The sequence below is a fragment of the Leuresthes tenuis genome, unplaced genomic scaffold, assembly GCF_036924035.1.
Source record: "Leuresthes tenuis unplaced genomic scaffold, fLeuTen1.0.hap1 SCAF_12, whole genome shotgun sequence".
NCBI lineage: Eukaryota > Metazoa > Chordata > Actinopteri > Atheriniformes > Atherinopsidae > Leuresthes > Leuresthes tenuis.
In genome coordinates, this window is record NW_027325366.1 from 791,176 (window position 1) to 805,728 (window position 14,553).

General features: G+C 49.5%; 27 non-coding genes and 3 pseudogenes across 27 annotated transcripts; all 30 read left to right on the plus strand.

Annotated features, from left to right (window-relative positions):
* The first annotated feature begins 183 nt into the window (after positions 1-183).
* Positions 184-297, plus strand: LOC140320881 (U5 spliceosomal RNA). The gene has a single exon (XR_011918654.1). It is a non-coding gene; the product is annotated as a U5 spliceosomal RNA (small nuclear RNA).
* A 267-nt stretch (positions 298-564) lies between these two features.
* Positions 565-755, plus strand: LOC140266243 (U2 spliceosomal RNA). The gene has a single exon (XR_011906889.1). It is a non-coding gene; the product is annotated as a U2 spliceosomal RNA (small nuclear RNA).
* A 376-nt stretch (positions 756-1,131) lies between these two features.
* LOC140265899 (U5 spliceosomal RNA) lies at positions 1,132-1,245 on the plus strand. Its single transcript, XR_011906582.1, has one exon. It is a non-coding gene; the product is annotated as a U5 spliceosomal RNA (small nuclear RNA).
* Positions 1,246-1,520: 275 nt separating this feature from the next.
* On the plus strand, positions 1,521-1,711 carry LOC140320366 (U2 spliceosomal RNA). The gene has a single exon (XR_011918222.1). It is a non-coding gene; the product is annotated as a U2 spliceosomal RNA (small nuclear RNA).
* Positions 1,712-2,120: 409 nt separating this feature from the next.
* LOC140320882 (U5 spliceosomal RNA) lies at positions 2,121-2,234 on the plus strand. Its single transcript, XR_011918655.1, has one exon. It is a non-coding gene; the product is annotated as a U5 spliceosomal RNA (small nuclear RNA).
* Positions 2,235-2,509: 275 nt separating this feature from the next.
* On the plus strand, positions 2,510-2,700 carry LOC140266315 (U2 spliceosomal RNA). Its single transcript, XR_011906956.1, has one exon. It is a non-coding gene; the product is annotated as a U2 spliceosomal RNA (small nuclear RNA).
* Positions 2,701-3,109: 409 nt separating this feature from the next.
* Positions 3,110-3,223, plus strand: LOC140266032 (U5 spliceosomal RNA). Its single transcript, XR_011906703.1, has one exon. It is a non-coding gene; the product is annotated as a U5 spliceosomal RNA (small nuclear RNA).
* Positions 3,224-3,490: 267 nt separating this feature from the next.
* On the plus strand, positions 3,491-3,681 carry LOC140266486 (U2 spliceosomal RNA). The gene has a single exon (XR_011907112.1). It is a non-coding gene; the product is annotated as a U2 spliceosomal RNA (small nuclear RNA).
* A 409-nt stretch (positions 3,682-4,090) lies between these two features.
* On the plus strand, positions 4,091-4,204 carry LOC140320760 (U5 spliceosomal RNA). Its single transcript, XR_011918544.1, has one exon. It is a non-coding gene; the product is annotated as a U5 spliceosomal RNA (small nuclear RNA).
* A 239-nt stretch (positions 4,205-4,443) lies between these two features.
* LOC140320612 (U2 spliceosomal RNA) lies at positions 4,444-4,613 on the plus strand (annotated as a pseudogene).
* A 399-nt stretch (positions 4,614-5,012) lies between these two features.
* Positions 5,013-5,126, plus strand: LOC140265751 (U5 spliceosomal RNA). The gene has a single exon (XR_011906447.1). It is a non-coding gene; the product is annotated as a U5 spliceosomal RNA (small nuclear RNA).
* A 267-nt stretch (positions 5,127-5,393) lies between these two features.
* On the plus strand, positions 5,394-5,584 carry LOC140266487 (U2 spliceosomal RNA). Its single transcript, XR_011907113.1, has one exon. It is a non-coding gene; the product is annotated as a U2 spliceosomal RNA (small nuclear RNA).
* Positions 5,585-5,993: 409 nt separating this feature from the next.
* LOC140320731 (U5 spliceosomal RNA) lies at positions 5,994-6,107 on the plus strand. The gene has a single exon (XR_011918518.1). It is a non-coding gene; the product is annotated as a U5 spliceosomal RNA (small nuclear RNA).
* A 239-nt stretch (positions 6,108-6,346) lies between these two features.
* LOC140320613 (U2 spliceosomal RNA) lies at positions 6,347-6,516 on the plus strand (annotated as a pseudogene).
* A 399-nt stretch (positions 6,517-6,915) lies between these two features.
* Positions 6,916-7,029, plus strand: LOC140265752 (U5 spliceosomal RNA). The gene has a single exon (XR_011906448.1). It is a non-coding gene; the product is annotated as a U5 spliceosomal RNA (small nuclear RNA).
* Positions 7,030-7,304: 275 nt separating this feature from the next.
* Positions 7,305-7,495, plus strand: LOC140266316 (U2 spliceosomal RNA). The gene has a single exon (XR_011906957.1). It is a non-coding gene; the product is annotated as a U2 spliceosomal RNA (small nuclear RNA).
* Positions 7,496-7,881: 386 nt separating this feature from the next.
* LOC140320883 (U5 spliceosomal RNA) lies at positions 7,882-7,995 on the plus strand. Its single transcript, XR_011918656.1, has one exon. It is a non-coding gene; the product is annotated as a U5 spliceosomal RNA (small nuclear RNA).
* A 275-nt stretch (positions 7,996-8,270) lies between these two features.
* LOC140266318 (U2 spliceosomal RNA) lies at positions 8,271-8,461 on the plus strand. Its single transcript, XR_011906958.1, has one exon. It is a non-coding gene; the product is annotated as a U2 spliceosomal RNA (small nuclear RNA).
* Positions 8,462-8,860: 399 nt separating this feature from the next.
* On the plus strand, positions 8,861-8,974 carry LOC140266033 (U5 spliceosomal RNA). Its single transcript, XR_011906704.1, has one exon. It is a non-coding gene; the product is annotated as a U5 spliceosomal RNA (small nuclear RNA).
* A 267-nt stretch (positions 8,975-9,241) lies between these two features.
* Positions 9,242-9,432, plus strand: LOC140320369 (U2 spliceosomal RNA). Its single transcript, XR_011918224.1, has one exon. It is a non-coding gene; the product is annotated as a U2 spliceosomal RNA (small nuclear RNA).
* A 409-nt stretch (positions 9,433-9,841) lies between these two features.
* LOC140265733 (U5 spliceosomal RNA) lies at positions 9,842-9,955 on the plus strand. Its single transcript, XR_011906430.1, has one exon. It is a non-coding gene; the product is annotated as a U5 spliceosomal RNA (small nuclear RNA).
* A 239-nt stretch (positions 9,956-10,194) lies between these two features.
* Positions 10,195-10,385, plus strand: LOC140266488 (U2 spliceosomal RNA). The gene has a single exon (XR_011907114.1). It is a non-coding gene; the product is annotated as a U2 spliceosomal RNA (small nuclear RNA).
* Positions 10,386-10,794: 409 nt separating this feature from the next.
* On the plus strand, positions 10,795-10,908 carry LOC140320761 (U5 spliceosomal RNA). The gene has a single exon (XR_011918545.1). It is a non-coding gene; the product is annotated as a U5 spliceosomal RNA (small nuclear RNA).
* A 239-nt stretch (positions 10,909-11,147) lies between these two features.
* LOC140320614 (U2 spliceosomal RNA) lies at positions 11,148-11,317 on the plus strand (annotated as a pseudogene).
* Positions 11,318-11,716: 399 nt separating this feature from the next.
* Positions 11,717-11,830, plus strand: LOC140265753 (U5 spliceosomal RNA). Its single transcript, XR_011906449.1, has one exon. It is a non-coding gene; the product is annotated as a U5 spliceosomal RNA (small nuclear RNA).
* A 275-nt stretch (positions 11,831-12,105) lies between these two features.
* On the plus strand, positions 12,106-12,296 carry LOC140266319 (U2 spliceosomal RNA). Its single transcript, XR_011906959.1, has one exon. It is a non-coding gene; the product is annotated as a U2 spliceosomal RNA (small nuclear RNA).
* A 386-nt stretch (positions 12,297-12,682) lies between these two features.
* On the plus strand, positions 12,683-12,796 carry LOC140320884 (U5 spliceosomal RNA). The gene has a single exon (XR_011918657.1). It is a non-coding gene; the product is annotated as a U5 spliceosomal RNA (small nuclear RNA).
* A 275-nt stretch (positions 12,797-13,071) lies between these two features.
* Positions 13,072-13,262, plus strand: LOC140266320 (U2 spliceosomal RNA). The gene has a single exon (XR_011906960.1). It is a non-coding gene; the product is annotated as a U2 spliceosomal RNA (small nuclear RNA).
* Positions 13,263-13,661: 399 nt separating this feature from the next.
* LOC140266034 (U5 spliceosomal RNA) lies at positions 13,662-13,775 on the plus strand. Its single transcript, XR_011906705.1, has one exon. It is a non-coding gene; the product is annotated as a U5 spliceosomal RNA (small nuclear RNA).
* A 267-nt stretch (positions 13,776-14,042) lies between these two features.
* On the plus strand, positions 14,043-14,233 carry LOC140320370 (U2 spliceosomal RNA). Its single transcript, XR_011918225.1, has one exon. It is a non-coding gene; the product is annotated as a U2 spliceosomal RNA (small nuclear RNA).
* Positions 14,234-14,553: the final 320 nt, after the last annotated feature.

The following is a 14,553-nucleotide window of genomic DNA, read 5'->3' on the forward strand; positions in this document are numbered from 1 at the left end:
TTGTGGCTGCCTTGTCTTTTGCACAGAGTAAAAGACAAGGCAGCCATCGAATAGGGCCAGATTGTTCCTACTTGGTCAGCCGAGGAGTAGGGGGAGCAAGCGTCTCAACCAAGCAAAGCTCACCATGGGGAAGGTGGCTATGCCAACTGGCCTGGTGCCCTGCTCCCGCAGTGACGGATAATCGTACTCTGGTTTCTCTTCATAACGTACAAGTCTTTCGCCTTTTACTAAAGACTTCCGTGGAGAGCAGCACTAATGAGTTGTTTCTATTTTTGGCAGGCTTTACCTTTGCGGGTGAAGCCCTTTCTGTCTGTGCAAAAGAAATCTTGTTCCTCTGCAGAGTGACTTCCCTGAGTAGAGTCGCCTTACTTGTTGTGACTGTGCCGATGTTTCTTGAATGGTGCTCGCGGGAGTGCAAAGTTATACCATTTAAAAGGGCTGAAGAGTGCTCAGTGCAGCGGAGGTGCAAAGTGACTCTCTGGCCACCTATGGCCATAAAAAGAACACCGCGACAAGTGCGCATTGTGCCAGGAAGGGCCCTCGGACGTGAACCAGTGGACAGTTATCGCTTCTCGGCCTTTTGGCTAAGATCAAGTGTAGTATCTGTTCTTATCAGTTTAATATCTGATATGTCCTCTATACGAGGACTACATATTAAATGGATTTTTAGGAACAGGAGTTGAAAAAGGAGCTTGCTCCGTTCACTCCAAGCATCGACCCGGTACTGCAGTGCCACTGGGAACGGTGCGCTCTTCTCTGCTCTTGTGAAAAAGCAAACAGTGGTGCAGGATGGAAGTTTCTTTTAGTCTGCTGAGAAAAGGGAGTGAATGCGAGGCAGACTTTAACATGGCTCTGGGAGCGAGCCGAGTGTGGGCAAACCGGGAGAATTGCTTGAAAGAAACGCGACACCGAATGAGCGTTCAGAACAAAGCCTCAATACGGTGTTTCCCGTGGTGTTTTTGGCTGCCTTGTCTTTTGCACAGAGTAAAAGACAAGGCAGCCATCGAATAGGGCCCGATTGTTCCTACTTGGTCAGCCGAGGAGCAAGCGTCTCAACCAAGCAAAGCTCACCATGGGGAAGGTGGCTATGCCAACTGGCCTGGTGCCCTGCTCCCGCAGTGACGGATAATCGTACTCTGGTTTCTCTTCATAACGTACAAGTCATTCGCCTTTTACTAAAGACTTCCGTGGAGAGAAGCACTAATGAGTTGTTTCTATTTTTGGCAGGCTTTACCTTTGCGGGTGAAGCCCTTTCTGTCTGTGCAAAAGAAATCTTGTTCCTGTGCAGAGTGACTTCCCTGAGTAGAGTCGCCTTACTTGTTGTGACTGTGCCGATGTTGCTTGAATGGTGCTCGCGGGAGTGCAAAGTTATACCATTTAAAAGGGCTGAAGAGTGATCAGTGCAGCGGGTGGGCGGAGGTGCAAAGTGACTCTCTGGCCACCTATGGCCATAAAAAGAAAACCGCGACAAGTGCGCATCGTGCCAGGAAGGGCCCTCGGACGTGAACCAGTGGACAGTTATCGCTTCTCGGCCTTTTGGCTAAGATCAAGTGTAGTATCTGTTCTTATCAGTTTAATATCTGATATGTCCTCTATACGAGAACTACATATTAAATGGATTTTTAGGAACAGGAGTTGAAAAAGGAGCTTGCTCCGTTCACTCCAAGCATCGACCCCGTACTGCAGTGCCGCTGGGAACGGTGCGCTCTTCTCTGCTCTTGTGAAAAAGCAAACAGTGGTGCAGGAAGGAAGTTTCAGGGAGCCCAAGATGAAATTTTCTTTTAGTCTGCTGAGAAGAGGGAGTGAATGCGAGGCAGACTTTAACACGGCTCTGGGAGCGAGCCGAGTGCGGGCTAACCGGGAGAATTGCTTGAAAGAAACGCGACACCGAATGAGCGCTCAGAACAAAGCCTCAATACGGTGTTTCCCGTGGTGTTTGTGGCTGCCTTGTCTTTTGCACAGAGTAAAAGACAAGGCAGCCATCGAATAGGGCCCGATTGTTCCTACTTGGTCAGCCGAGGAGCAAGGGGGAGCAAGCGTCTCAACCAAGCAAAGCTCACCATGGGGAAGGTGGATATGCCAACTGGCCTGGTGCCCTGCTCCCGCAGTGACGGATAATCGTACTCTGGTTTCTCTTCATAACGTACAAGTCTTTCGCCTTTTACTAAAGACTTCCGTGGAGAGCAGCACTAATGAGTTGTTTCTATTTTTGGCAGGCTTTACCTTTGCGGGTGAAGCCCTTTCTGTCTGTGCAAAAGAAATCTTGTTCCTGTGCAGAGTGACTTCCCTGAGTAGAGTCGCCTTACTTGTTGTGACTGTGCCGATGTTGCTTGAATGGTGCTCGCGGGAGTGCAAAGTTATACCATTTAAAAGGGCTGAAGAGTGCTCAGTGCAGCGGGTGGGCGGAGGTGCAAAGTGACTCTCTGGCCACCTATGGCCATAAAAAGAAAACCGCGACAAGTGCGCATCGTGCCAGGAAGGGCCCTCGGACGTGAACCAGTGGACAGTTATCGCTTCTCGGCCTTTTGGCTAAGATCAAGTGTAGTATCTGTTCTTATCAGTTTAATATCTGATATGTCCTCTATACGAGGACTACATATTAAATGGATTTTTAGGAACAGGAGTTGAAAAAGGAGCTTGCTCCGTTCACTCCAAGCATCGACCCGGTACTGCAGTGCCGCTGGGAACGGTGCGCTCTTCTCTGCTCTTGTGAAAAAGCAAACAGTGGTGCAGGAAGGAAGTTTCAGGGAGCCCAAGATGAAATTTTCTTTTAGTCTGCTGAGAAGAGGGAGTGAATGCGAGGCAGACTTTAACACGGCTCTGGGAGCGAGCCGAGTGCGGGCTAACCGGGAGAATTGCTTGAAAGAAACGCGACACCGAATGAGCGCTCAGAACAAAGCCTCAATACGGTGTTTCCCGTGGTGTTTGTGGCTGCCTTGTCTTTTGCAGAGAGTAAAAGACAAGGCAGCCATCGAATAGGGCCCGATTGTTCCTACTTGGTCAGCCGAGGAGCAAGGGGGAGCAAGCGTCTCAACCAAGAAAAGCTCACCATGGGGAAGGTGGCTATGCCAACTGGCCTGGTGCCCTGCTCCCGCAGTGACGGATAATCGTACTCTGGTTTCTCTTCATAACGTACAAGTCATTCGCCTTTTACTAAAGACTTCCGTGGAGAGCAGCACTAATGAGTTGTTTCTATTTTTGGCAGGCTTTACCTTTGCGGGTGAAGGCCTTTCTGTCTGTGCAAAAGAAATCTTGTTCCTGTGCAGAGTGACTTCCCTGAGTAGAGTCGCCTTACTTGTTGTGACTGTGCCGATGTTGCTTGAATGGTGCTCGCGGGAGTGCAAAGTTATACCATTTAAAAGGGTGCTCAGTGCAGCGGGTGGGCGGAGGTGCAAAGTGACTCTCTGGCCACCTATGGCCATAAAAAGAACACCGCGACAAGTGCGCATTGTGCCAGGAAGGGCCCTCGGACGTGAACCAGTGGACAGTTATCGCTTCTCGGCCTTTTGGCTAAGATCAAGTGTAGTATCTGTTCTTATCAGTTTAATATCTGATATGTCCTCTATACGAGGACTACATATTAAATGGATTTTTAGGAACAGGAGTTGAAAAAGGAGCTTGCTCCGTTCACTCCAAGCATCGACCTGGTACTGCAGTGCTGCTGGGAACGGTGCGCTCTTCTCTGCTCTTGTGAAAAAGCAAACCGTGGTGCATGATGGAAGTTTAAGGGAGCCCAAGATGAAATTTTCTTTTAGTCTGCTGAGAAAAGGGAGTGAATGCGAGGCAGACTTTAACACGTCTCTGGGAGCGAGCCGAGTGCGGGCTAACCGGGAGAATTGCTTGAAAGAAACGCGACACCGAATGAGCGCTCAGAACAAAGCCTCAATACGGTGTTTCCCGTGGTGTTTGTGGCTGCCTTGTCTTTTGCACAGAGTAAAAGACAAGGCAGCCATCGAATAGGGCCCGATTGTTCCTACTTGGTCAGCCGAGGAGCAAGGGGGAGCAAGCGTCTCAACCAAGCAAAGCTCACCATGGGGAAGGTGGCTATGCCAACTGGCCTGGTGCCCTGCTCCCGCAGTGACGGATAATCGTACTCTGGTTTCTCTTCATAGCGTACAAGTCTTTCGCCTTTTACTAAAGACTTCCGTGGAGAGAAGCACTAATGAGTTGTTTCTTTTTTTGGCAGGCTTTACCTTTGCGGGTGAAGCCCTTTCTGTCTGTGCAAAAGAAATCTTGTTCCTGTGCAGAGTGACTTCCCTGAGTAGAGTCGCCTTACTTGTTGTGACTGTGCCGATGTTGCTTGAATGGTGCTCGCGGGAGTGCAAAGTTATACCATTTAAAAGGGCTGAAGAGTGCTCAGTGACTCTATGGCCATAAAAAGAACACCGCGACAAGTGCGCATTGTGCCAGGAAGGGCCCTCGGACGTGAACCAGTGGACAGTTATCGCTTCTCGGCCTTTTGGCTAAGATCAAGTGTAGTATCTGATATGTCCTCTATACGAGGACTACATATTAAATGGATTTTTAGGAACAGGAGTTGAAAAAGGAGCTTGCTCCGTTCACTCCAAGCATCGACCCGGTACTGCAGTGCCGCTGGGAACGGTGCACTCTTCTCTGCTCTTGTGAAAAAGCAAACAGTGGTGCAGGATGGAAGTTTCAGGGAGCCCAAGATGAAATTTTCTTTTAGTCTGCTGAGAAAAGGGAGTGAATGCGAGGTAGACTTTAACACGGCTCTGGGAGCGAGCCGAGTGCGGGCTAACCGGGAGAATTGCTTGAAAGAAACGCGACACCGAATGAGCGCTCAGAACAAAGACTCAATACGGTGTTTCCCGTGGTGTTTGTGGCTGCCTTGTCTTTTGCACAGAGTAAAAGACAAGGCAGCCATCGAATAGGGCCCAATTGTTCCTACTTGGTCAGCCGAGGAGCAAGCGTCTCAACCAAGCAAAGCTCACCATGGGGAAGGTGGCTATGCCAACTGGCCTGGTGCCCTGCTCCCGCAGTGATGGATAATCGTACTCTGGTTTCTCTTCATAACGTACAAGTCTTTCGCCTTTTACTAAAGACTTCCGTGGAAAGCAGCACTAATGAGTTGTTTCTATTTTTGGCAGGCTTTACCTTTGCGGGTGAAGCCCTTTCTGTCTGTGCAAAAGAAATCTTGTTCCTGTGCAGAGTGACTTCCCTGAGTAGAGTCACCTTACTTGTTGTGACTGTGCCGATGTTGCTTGAATGGTGCTCGCGGGAGTGCAAAGTTATACCATTTAAAAGGGTGCTCAGTGCAGCGGGTGGGCGGAGGTGCAAAGTGACTCTCTGGCCACCTATGGCCATAAAAAGAACACCGCGACAAGTGCGCATTGTGCCAGGAAGGGCCCTCGGACGTGAACCAGTGGACAGTTATCGCTTCTCGGCCTTTTGGCTAAGATCAAGTGTAGTATCTGTTCTTATCAGTTTAATATCTGATATGTCCTCTATACGAGGACTACATATTAAATGGATTTTTAGGAACAGGAGTTGAAAAAGGAGCTTGCTCCGTTCACTCCAAGCATCGACCTGGTACTGCAGTGCTGCTGGGAACGGTGCGCTCTTCTCTGCTCTTGTGAAAAAGCAAACCGTGGTGCATGATGGAAGTTTCAGGGAGCCCAAGATGAAATTTTCTTTTAGTCTGCTGAGAAAAGGGAGTGAATGCGAGGCAGACTTTAACACGGCTCTGGGAAAGAGCCGATTGCGGGCTAACCGGGAGAATTGCTTGAAAGAAACGCGACACCGAATGAGCGCTCAGAACAAAGCCTCAATACGGTGTTTCCCGTGGTGTTTGTGGCTGCCTTGTCTTTTGCACAGAATAAAAGACAAGGCAGCCATCGAATAGGGCCCGATTGTTCCTACTTGGTCAGCCGAGGAGCAAGGGGGAGCAAGCGTCTCAACCAAGCAAAGCTCACCATGGGGAAGGTGGCTATGCCAACTGGCCTGGTGCCCTGCTCCCGCAGTGACGGATAATCGTACTCTGGTTTCTCTTCATAGCGTACAAGTCTTTCGCCTTTTACTAAAGACTTCCGTGGAGAGAAGCACTAATGAGTTGTTTATTTTTTTGGCAGGCTTTACCTTTGCGGGTGAAGCCCTTTCTGTCTGTGCAAAAGAAATCTTGTTCCTGTGCAGAGTGACTTCCCTGAGTAGAGTCGCCTTACTTGTTGTGACTGTGCCGATGTTGCTTGAATGGTGCTCGCGGGAGTGCAAAGTTATACCATTTAAAAGGGCTGAAGAGTGCTCAGTGACTCTATGGCCATAAAAAGAACACCGCGACAAGTGCGCATTGTGCCAGGAAGGGCCCTCGGACGTGAACCAGTGGACAGTTATCGCTTCTCGGCCTTTTGGCTAAGATCAAGTGTAGTATCTGATATGTCCTCTATACGAGGACTACATATTAAATGGATTTTTAGGAACAGGAGTTGAAAAAGGAGCTTGCTCCGTTCACTCCAAGCATCGACCCGGTACTGCAGTGCCGCTGGGAACGGTGCACTCTTCTCTGCTCTTGTGAAAAAGCAAACAGTGGTGCAGGATGGAAGTTTCAGGGAGCCCAAGATGAAATTTTCTTTTAGTCTGCTGAGAAAAGGGAGTGAATGCGAGGTAGACTTTAACACGGCTCTGGGAGCGAGCCGAGTGCGGGCTAACCGGGAGAATTGCTTGAAAGAAACGCGACACCGAATGAGCGCTCAGAACAAAGACTCAATACGGTGTTTCCCGTGGTGTTTGTGGCTGCCTTGTCTTTTGCACAGAGTAAAAGACAAGGCAGCCATCGAATAGGGCCCAATTGTTCCTACTTGGTCAGCCGAGGAGCAAGCGTCTCAACCAAGCAAAGCTCACCATGGGGAAGGTGGCTATGCCAACTGGCCTGGTGCCCTGCTCCCGCAGTGATGGATAATCGTACTCTGGTTTCTCTTCATAACGTACAAGTCTTTCGCCTTTTACTAAAGACTTCCGTGGAAAGCAGCACTAATGAGTTGTTTCTATTTTTGGCAGGCTTTACCTTTGCGGGTGAAGCCCTTTCTGTCTGTGCAAAAGAAATCTTGTTCCTGTGCAGAGTGACTTCCCTGAGTAGAGTCACCTTACTTGTTGTGACTGTGCCGATGTTGCTTGAATGGTGCTCGCGGGAGTGCAAAGTTATACCATTTAAAAGGGCTGAAGAGTGCTCAGTGCAGCGGGTGGGCGGAGGTGCAAAGTGACTCTCTGGCCACCTATGGCCATAAAAAGAAAACCGCGACAAGTCCGCATTGTGCCAGGAAGGGCCCTCGGACGTGAACCAGTGGACAGTTATCGCTTCTCGGCCTTTTGGCTAAGATCAAGTGTAGTATCTGTTCTTATCAGTTTAATATCTGATATGTCCTCTATACGAGGACTACATATTAAATGGATTTTTAGGAACAGGAGTTGAAAAAGGAGCTTGCTCCGTTCACTCCAAGCATCGACCCGGTACTGCAGTGCCGCTGGGAACGGTGCGCTCTTCTCTGCTCTTGTGAAAAAGCAAACAGTGGTGCAGGATGGAAGTTTCTTTTAGTCTGCTGAGAAAAGGGAGTGAAAGCGAGGCAGACTTTAACACGGCTCTGGGAGCGAGCCGGGTGCCGGCTAACCGGGAGAATTGCTTGAAAGAAACGCGACACCGAATGAGCGCTCAGAACAAAGCCTCAATACGGTGTTTCCCGGGGTGTTTGTGGCTGCCTTGTCTTTTGCACAGAGTAAAAGACAAGGCAGCCATCGAATAGGACCGGATTGTTCCTTCTTGGTCAGCCGAGGAGCAAGGGGGAGCAAGCGTCTCAACCAAGCAAAGCTCACCATGGGGAAGGTGGCTATGCCAACTGGCCTGGTGCCCTGCTCCCGCAGTGACGGATAATCGTACTCTGGTTTCTCTTCATAACGTACAAGTCTTTCGCCTTTTACTAAAGACTTCCGTGGAGAGCAGCACTAATGAGTTGTTTCTATTTTTGGCAGGCTTTACCTTTGCGGGTGAAGCCCTTTCTGTCTGTGCAAAAGAAATCTTGTTCCTGTGCAGAGTGACTTCCCTGAGTAGAGTCGCCTTACTTGTTGTGACTGTGCCGATGTTGCTTGAATGGTGCTCGCGGGAGTGCAAAGTTATACCATTTAAAAGGGCTGAAGAGTGCTCAGTGCAGCGGGTGGGCGGAGGTGCAAAGTGACTCTCTGGCCACCTATGGCCATAAAAAGAAAACCGCGACAAGTGCGCATCGTGCCAGGAAGGGCCCTCGGACGTGAACCAGTGGACAGTTATCGCTTCTCGGCCTTTTGGCTAAGATCAAGTGTAGTATCTGTTCTTATCAGTTTAATATCTGATATGTCCTCTATACGAGGACTACATATTAAATGGATTTTTAGGAACAGGAGTTGAAAAAGGAGCTTGCTCCGTTCACTCCAAGCATCGACCCGGTACTGCAGTGCCGCTGGGAACGGTGCGCTCTTCTCTGCTCTTGTGAAAAAGCAAACAGTGGTGCAGGATGGAAGTTTCAGGGAGCCCAAGATGAAATTTTCTTTTAGTCTGCTGAGAAAAGGGAGTGAATGCGAGGCAGACTTTAACACGGCTCTGGGAGCGAGCCGAGTGCGGGCTAACCGGGAGAATTGCTTGAAAGAAACGCGACACCGAATGAGCGCTCAGAACAAAGCCTCAATACGGTGTTTCCCGTGGTGTTTGTGGCTGCCTTGTCTTTTGCACAGAGTAAAAGACAAGGCAGCCATCGAATAGGGCCCGATTGTTCCTACTTGGTCAGCCGAGGAGCAAGCGTCTCAACCAAGCAAAGTTCACCATGGGGAAGGTGGCTATGCCAACTGGCCTGGTGCCCTGCTCCCGCAGTGACGGATAATCGTACTCTGGTTTCTCTTCATAACGTACAAGTCATTCGCCTTTTACTAAAGACTTCCGTGGAGAGCAGCACTAATGAGTTGTTTCTATTTTTGGCAGGCTTTACCTTTGCGGGTGAAGCCCTTTCTGTCTGTGCAAAAGAAATCTTGTTCCTGTGCAGAGTGACTTCCCTGAGTAGAGTCGCCTTACTTGTTGTGACTGTGCCGATGTTGCTTGAATGGTGCTCGCGGGAGTGCAAAGTTATACCATTTAAAAGGGTGCTCAGTGCAGCGGGTGGGCGGAGGTGCAAAGTGACTCTCTGGCCACCTATGGCCATAAAAAGAACACCGCGACAAGTGCGCATTGTGCCAGGAAGGGCCCTCGGACGTGAACCAGTGGACAGTTATCGCTTCTCGGCCTTTTGGCTAAGATCAAGTGTAGTATCTCTTCTTATCAGTTTAATATCTGATATGTCCTCTATACGAGGACTACATATTAAATGGATTTTTAGGAACAGGAGTTGAAAAAGGAGCTTGCTCCGTTCACTCCAAGCATCGACCTGGTACTGCAGTGCTGCTGGGAACGGTGCGCTCTTCTCTTCTCTTGTGAAAAAGCAAACCGTGGTGCATGATGGAAGTTTCAGGGAGCCCAAGATGAAATTTTCTTTTAGTCTGCTGAGAAAAGGGAGTGAATGCGAGGCAGACTTTAACACGGCTCTGGGAAAGAGCCGATTGCGGGCTAACCGGGAGAATTGCTTGAAAGAAACGCGACACCGAATGAGCGCTCAGAACAAAGCCTCAATACGGTGTTTCCCGTGGTGTTTGTGGCTGCCTTGTCTTTTGCACAGAGTAAAAGACAAGGCAGCCATCGAATAGGGCCCGATTGTTCCTACTTGGTCAGCCGAGGAGCAAGGGGGAGCAAGCGTCTCAACCAAGCAAAGCTCACCATGGGGAAGGTGGCTATGCCAACTGGCCTGGTGCCCTGCTCCCGCAGTGACGGATAATCGTACTCTGGTTTCTCTTCATAGCTTACAAGTCTTTCGCCTTTTACTAAAGACTTCCGTGGAGAGAAGCACTAATGAGTTGTTTCTTTTTTTGGCAGGCTTTACCTTTGCGGGTGAAGCCCTTTCTGTCTGTGCAAAAGAAATCTTGATCCTGTGCAGAGTGACTTCCCTGAGTAGAGTCGCCTTACTTGTTGTGACTGTGCCGATGTTGCTTGAATGGTGCTCGCGGGAGTGCAAAGTTATACCATTTAAAAGGGCTGAAGAGTGCTCAGTGACTCTATGGCCATAAAAAGAACACCGCGACAAGTGCGCATTGTGCCAGGAAGGGCCCTCGGACGTGAACCAGTGGACAGTTATCGCTTCTCGGCCTTTTGGCTAAGATCAAGTGTAGTATCTGTTCTTATCAGTTTAATATCTGATATGTCCTCTATACGAGGACTACATATTAAATGGATTTTTAGGAACAGGAGTTGAAAAAGGAGCTTGCTCCGTTCACTCCAAGCATCGACCTGGTACTGCAGTGCTGCTGGGAACGGTGCGCTCTTCTCTGCTCTTGTGAAAAAGCAAACCGTGGTGCATGATGGAAGTTTCAGGGAGCCCAAGATGAAATTTTCTTTTAGTCTGCTGAGAAAAGGGAGTGAATGCGAGGCAGACTTTAACACGGCTCTGGGAAAGAGCCGATTGCGGGCTAACCGGGAGAATTGCTTGAAAGAAACGCGACACCGAATGAGCGCTCAGAACAAAGCCTCAATACGGTGTTTCCCGTGGTGTTTGTGGCTGCCTTGTCTTTTGCACAGAATAAAAGACAAGGCAGCCATCGAATAGGGCCCGATTGTTCCTACTTGGTCAGCCGAGGAGCAAGGGGGAGCAAGCGTCTCAACCAAGCAAAGCTCACCATGGGGAAGGTGGCTATGCCAACTGGCCTGGTGCCCTGCTCCCGCAGTGACGGATAATCGTACTCTGGTTTCTCTTCATAGCGTACAAGTCTTTCGCCTTTTACTAAAGACTTCCGTGGAGAGAAGCACTAATGAGTTGTTTCTTTTTTTGGCAGGCTTTACCTTTGCGGGTGAAGCCCTTTCTGTCTGTGCAAAAGAAATCTTGTTCCTGTGCAGAGTGACTTCCCTGAGTAGAGTCGCCTTACTTGTTGTGACTGTGCCGATGTTGCTTGAATGGTGCTCGCGGGAGTGCAAAGTTATACCATTTAAAAGGGCTGAAGAGTGCTCAGTGACTCTATGGCCATAAAAAGAACACCGCGACAAGTGCGCATTGTGCCAGGAAGGGCCCTCGGACGTGAACCAGTGGACAGTTATCGCTTCTCGGCCTTTTGGCTAAGATCAAGTGTAGTATCTGATATGTCCTCTATACGAGGACTACATATTAAATGGATTTTTAGGAACAGGAGTTGAAAAAGGAGCTTGCTCCGTTCACTCCAAGCATCGACCCGGTACTGCAGTGCCGCTGGGAACGGTGCACTCTTCTCTGCTCTTGTGAAAAAGCAAACAGTGGTGCAGGATGGAAGTTTCAGGGAGCCCAAGATGAAATTTTCTTTTAGTCTGCTGAGAAAAGGGAGTGAATGCGAGGTAGACTTTAACACGGCTCTGGGAGCGAGCCGAGTGCGGGCTAACCGGGAGAATTGCTTGAAAGAAACGCGACACCGAATGAGCGCTCAGAACAAAGACTCAATACGGTGTTTCCCGTGGTGTTTGTGGCTGCCTTGTCTTTTGCACAGAGTAAAAGACAAGGCAGCCATCGAATAGGGCCCAATTGTTCCTACTTGGTCAGCCGAGGAGCAAGCGTCTCAACCAAGCAAAGCTCACCATGGGGAAGGTGGCTATGCCAACTGGCCTGGTGCCCTGCTCCCGCAGTGATGGATAATCGTACTCTGGTTTCTCTTCATAACGTACAAGTCTTTCGCCTTTTACTAAAGACTTCCGTGGAAAGCAGCACTAATGAGTTGTTTCTATTTTTGGCAGGCTTTACCTTTGCGGGTGAAGCCCTTTCTGTCTGTGCAAAAGAAATCTTGTTCCTGTGCAGAGTGACTTCCCTGAGTAGAGTCACCTTACTTGTTGTGACTGTGCCGATGTTGCTTGAATGGTGCTCGCGGGAGTGCAAAGTTATACCATTTAAAAGGGCTGAAGAGTGCTCAGTGCAGCGGGTGGGCGGAGGTGCAAAGTGACTCTCTGGCCACCTATGGCCATAAAAAGAAAACCGCGACAAGTCCGCATTGTGCCAGGAAGGGCCCTCGGACGTGAACCAGTGGACAGTTATCGCTTCTCGGCCTTTTGGCTAAGATCAAGTGTAGTATCTGTTCTTATCAGTTTAATATCTGATATGTCCTCTATACGAGGACTACATATTAAATGGATTTTTAGGAACAGGAGTTGAAAAAGGAGCTTGCTCCGTTCACTCCAAGCATCGACCCGGTACTGCAGTGCCGCTGGGAACGGTGCGCTCTTCTCTGCTCTTGTGAAAAAGCAAACAGTGGTGCAGGATGGAAGTTTCTTTTAGTCTGCTGAGAAAAGGGAGTGAAAGCGAGGCAGACTTTAACACGGCTCTGGGAGCGAGCCGGGTGCCGGCTAACCGGGAGAATTGCTTGAAAGAAACGCGACACCGAATGAGCGCTCAGAACAAAGCCTCAATACGGTGTTTCCCGGGGTGTTTGTGGCTGCCTTGTCTTTTGCACAGAGTAAAAGACAAGGCAGCCATCGAATAGGGCCCGATTGTTCCTAATTGGTCAGCCGAGGAGCAAGGGGGAGCAAGCGTCTCAACCAAGCAAAGCTCACCATGGGGAAGGTGGCTATGCCAACTGGCCTGGTGCCCTGCTCCCGCAGTGACGGATAATCGTACTCTGGTTTCTCTTCATAACGTACAAGTCTTTCGCCTTTTACTAAAGACTTCCGTGGAGAGCAGCACTAATGAGTTGTTTCTATTTTTGGCAGGCTTTACCTTTGCGGGTGAAGCCCTTTCTGTCTGTGCAAGAGAAATCTTGTTCCTGTGCAGAGTGACTTCCCTGAGTAGATTCGACTAACTTGTTGTGACTGTGCCGATGTTGCTTGAATGGTGCTCGCGGGAGTGCAAAGTTATACCATTTAAAAGGGCTGAAGAGTGCTCAGTGCAGCGGGTGGGCGGAGGTGCTCAGTGACTCTCTGGCCACCTATGGCCATAAAAAGAACACCGCGACAAGTGCGCATTGTGCCAGGAAGGGCCCTCGGACGTGAACCAGTGGACAGTTATCGCTTCTCGGCCTTTTGGCTAAGATCAAGTGTAGTATCTGTTCTTATCAGTTTAATATCTGATATGTCCTCTATACGAGGACTACATATTAAATGGATTTTTAGGAACAGGAGTTGAAAAAGGAGCTTGCTCCGTTCACTCCAAGCATCGACCCGGTACTGCAGTGCCGCTGGGAACGGTGCGCTCTTCTCTGCTCTTGTGAAAAAGCAAACAGTGGTGCAGGATGGAAGTTTCAGGGAGCCCAAGATGAAATTTTCTTTTAGTCTGCTGAGAAAAGGGAGTGAATGCGAGGCAGACTTTAACACGGCTCTGGGAGCGAGCCGAGTGCGGGCTAACCGGGAGAATTGCTTGAAAGAAACGCGACACCGAATGAGCGCTCAGAACAAAGCCTCAATACGGTGTTTCCCGTGGTGTTTGTGGCTGCCTTGTCTTTTGCACAGAGTAAAAGACAAGGCAGCCATCGAATAGGGCCCGATTGTTCCTACTTGGTCAGCCGAGGAGCAAGCGTCTCAACCAAGCAAAGTTCACCATGGGGAAGGTGGCTATGCCAACTGGCCTGGTGCCCTGCTCCCGCAGTGACGGATAATCGTACTCTGGTTTCTCTTCATAACGTACAAGTCATTCGCCTTTTACTAAAGACTTCCGTGGAGAGCAGCACTAATGAGTTGTTTCTATTTTTGGCAGGCTTTACCTTTGCGGGTGAAGCCCTTTCTGTCTGTGCAAAAGAAATCTTGTTCCTGTGCAGAGTGACTTCCCTGAGTAGAGTCGCCTTACTTGTTGTGACTGTGCCGATGTTGCTTGAATGGTGCTCGCGGGAGTGCAAAGTTATACCATTTAAAAGGGTGCTCAGTGCAGCGGGTGGGCGGAGGTGCAAAGTGACTCTCTGGCCACCTATGGCCATAAAAAGAACACCGCGACAAGTGCGCATTGTGCCAGGAAGGGCCCTCGGACGTGAACCAGTGGACAGTTATCGCTTCTCGGCCTTTTGGCTAAGATCAAGTGTAGTATCTCTTCTTATCAGTTTAATATCTGATATGTCCTCTATACGAGGACTACATATTAAATGGATTTTTAGGAACAGGAGTTGAAAAAGGAGCTTGCTCCGTTCACTCCAAGCATCGACCTGGTACTGCAGTGCTGCTGGGAACGGTGCGCTCTTCTCTTCTCTTGTGAAAAAGCAAACCGTGGTGCATGATGGAAGTTTCAGGGAGCCCAAGATGAAATTTTCTTTTAGTCTGCTGAGAAAAGGGAGTGAATGCGAGGCAGACTTTAACACGGCTCTGGGAAAGAGCCGATTGCGGGCTAACCGGGAGAATTGCTTGAAAGAAACGCGACACCGAATGAGCGCTCAGAACAAAGCCTCAATACGGTGTTTCCCGTGGTGTTTGTGGCTGCCTTGTCTTTTGCACAGAGTAAAAGACAAGGCAGCCATCGAATAGGGCCCGATTGTTCCTACTTGGTCAGCCGAGGAGCAAGGGGG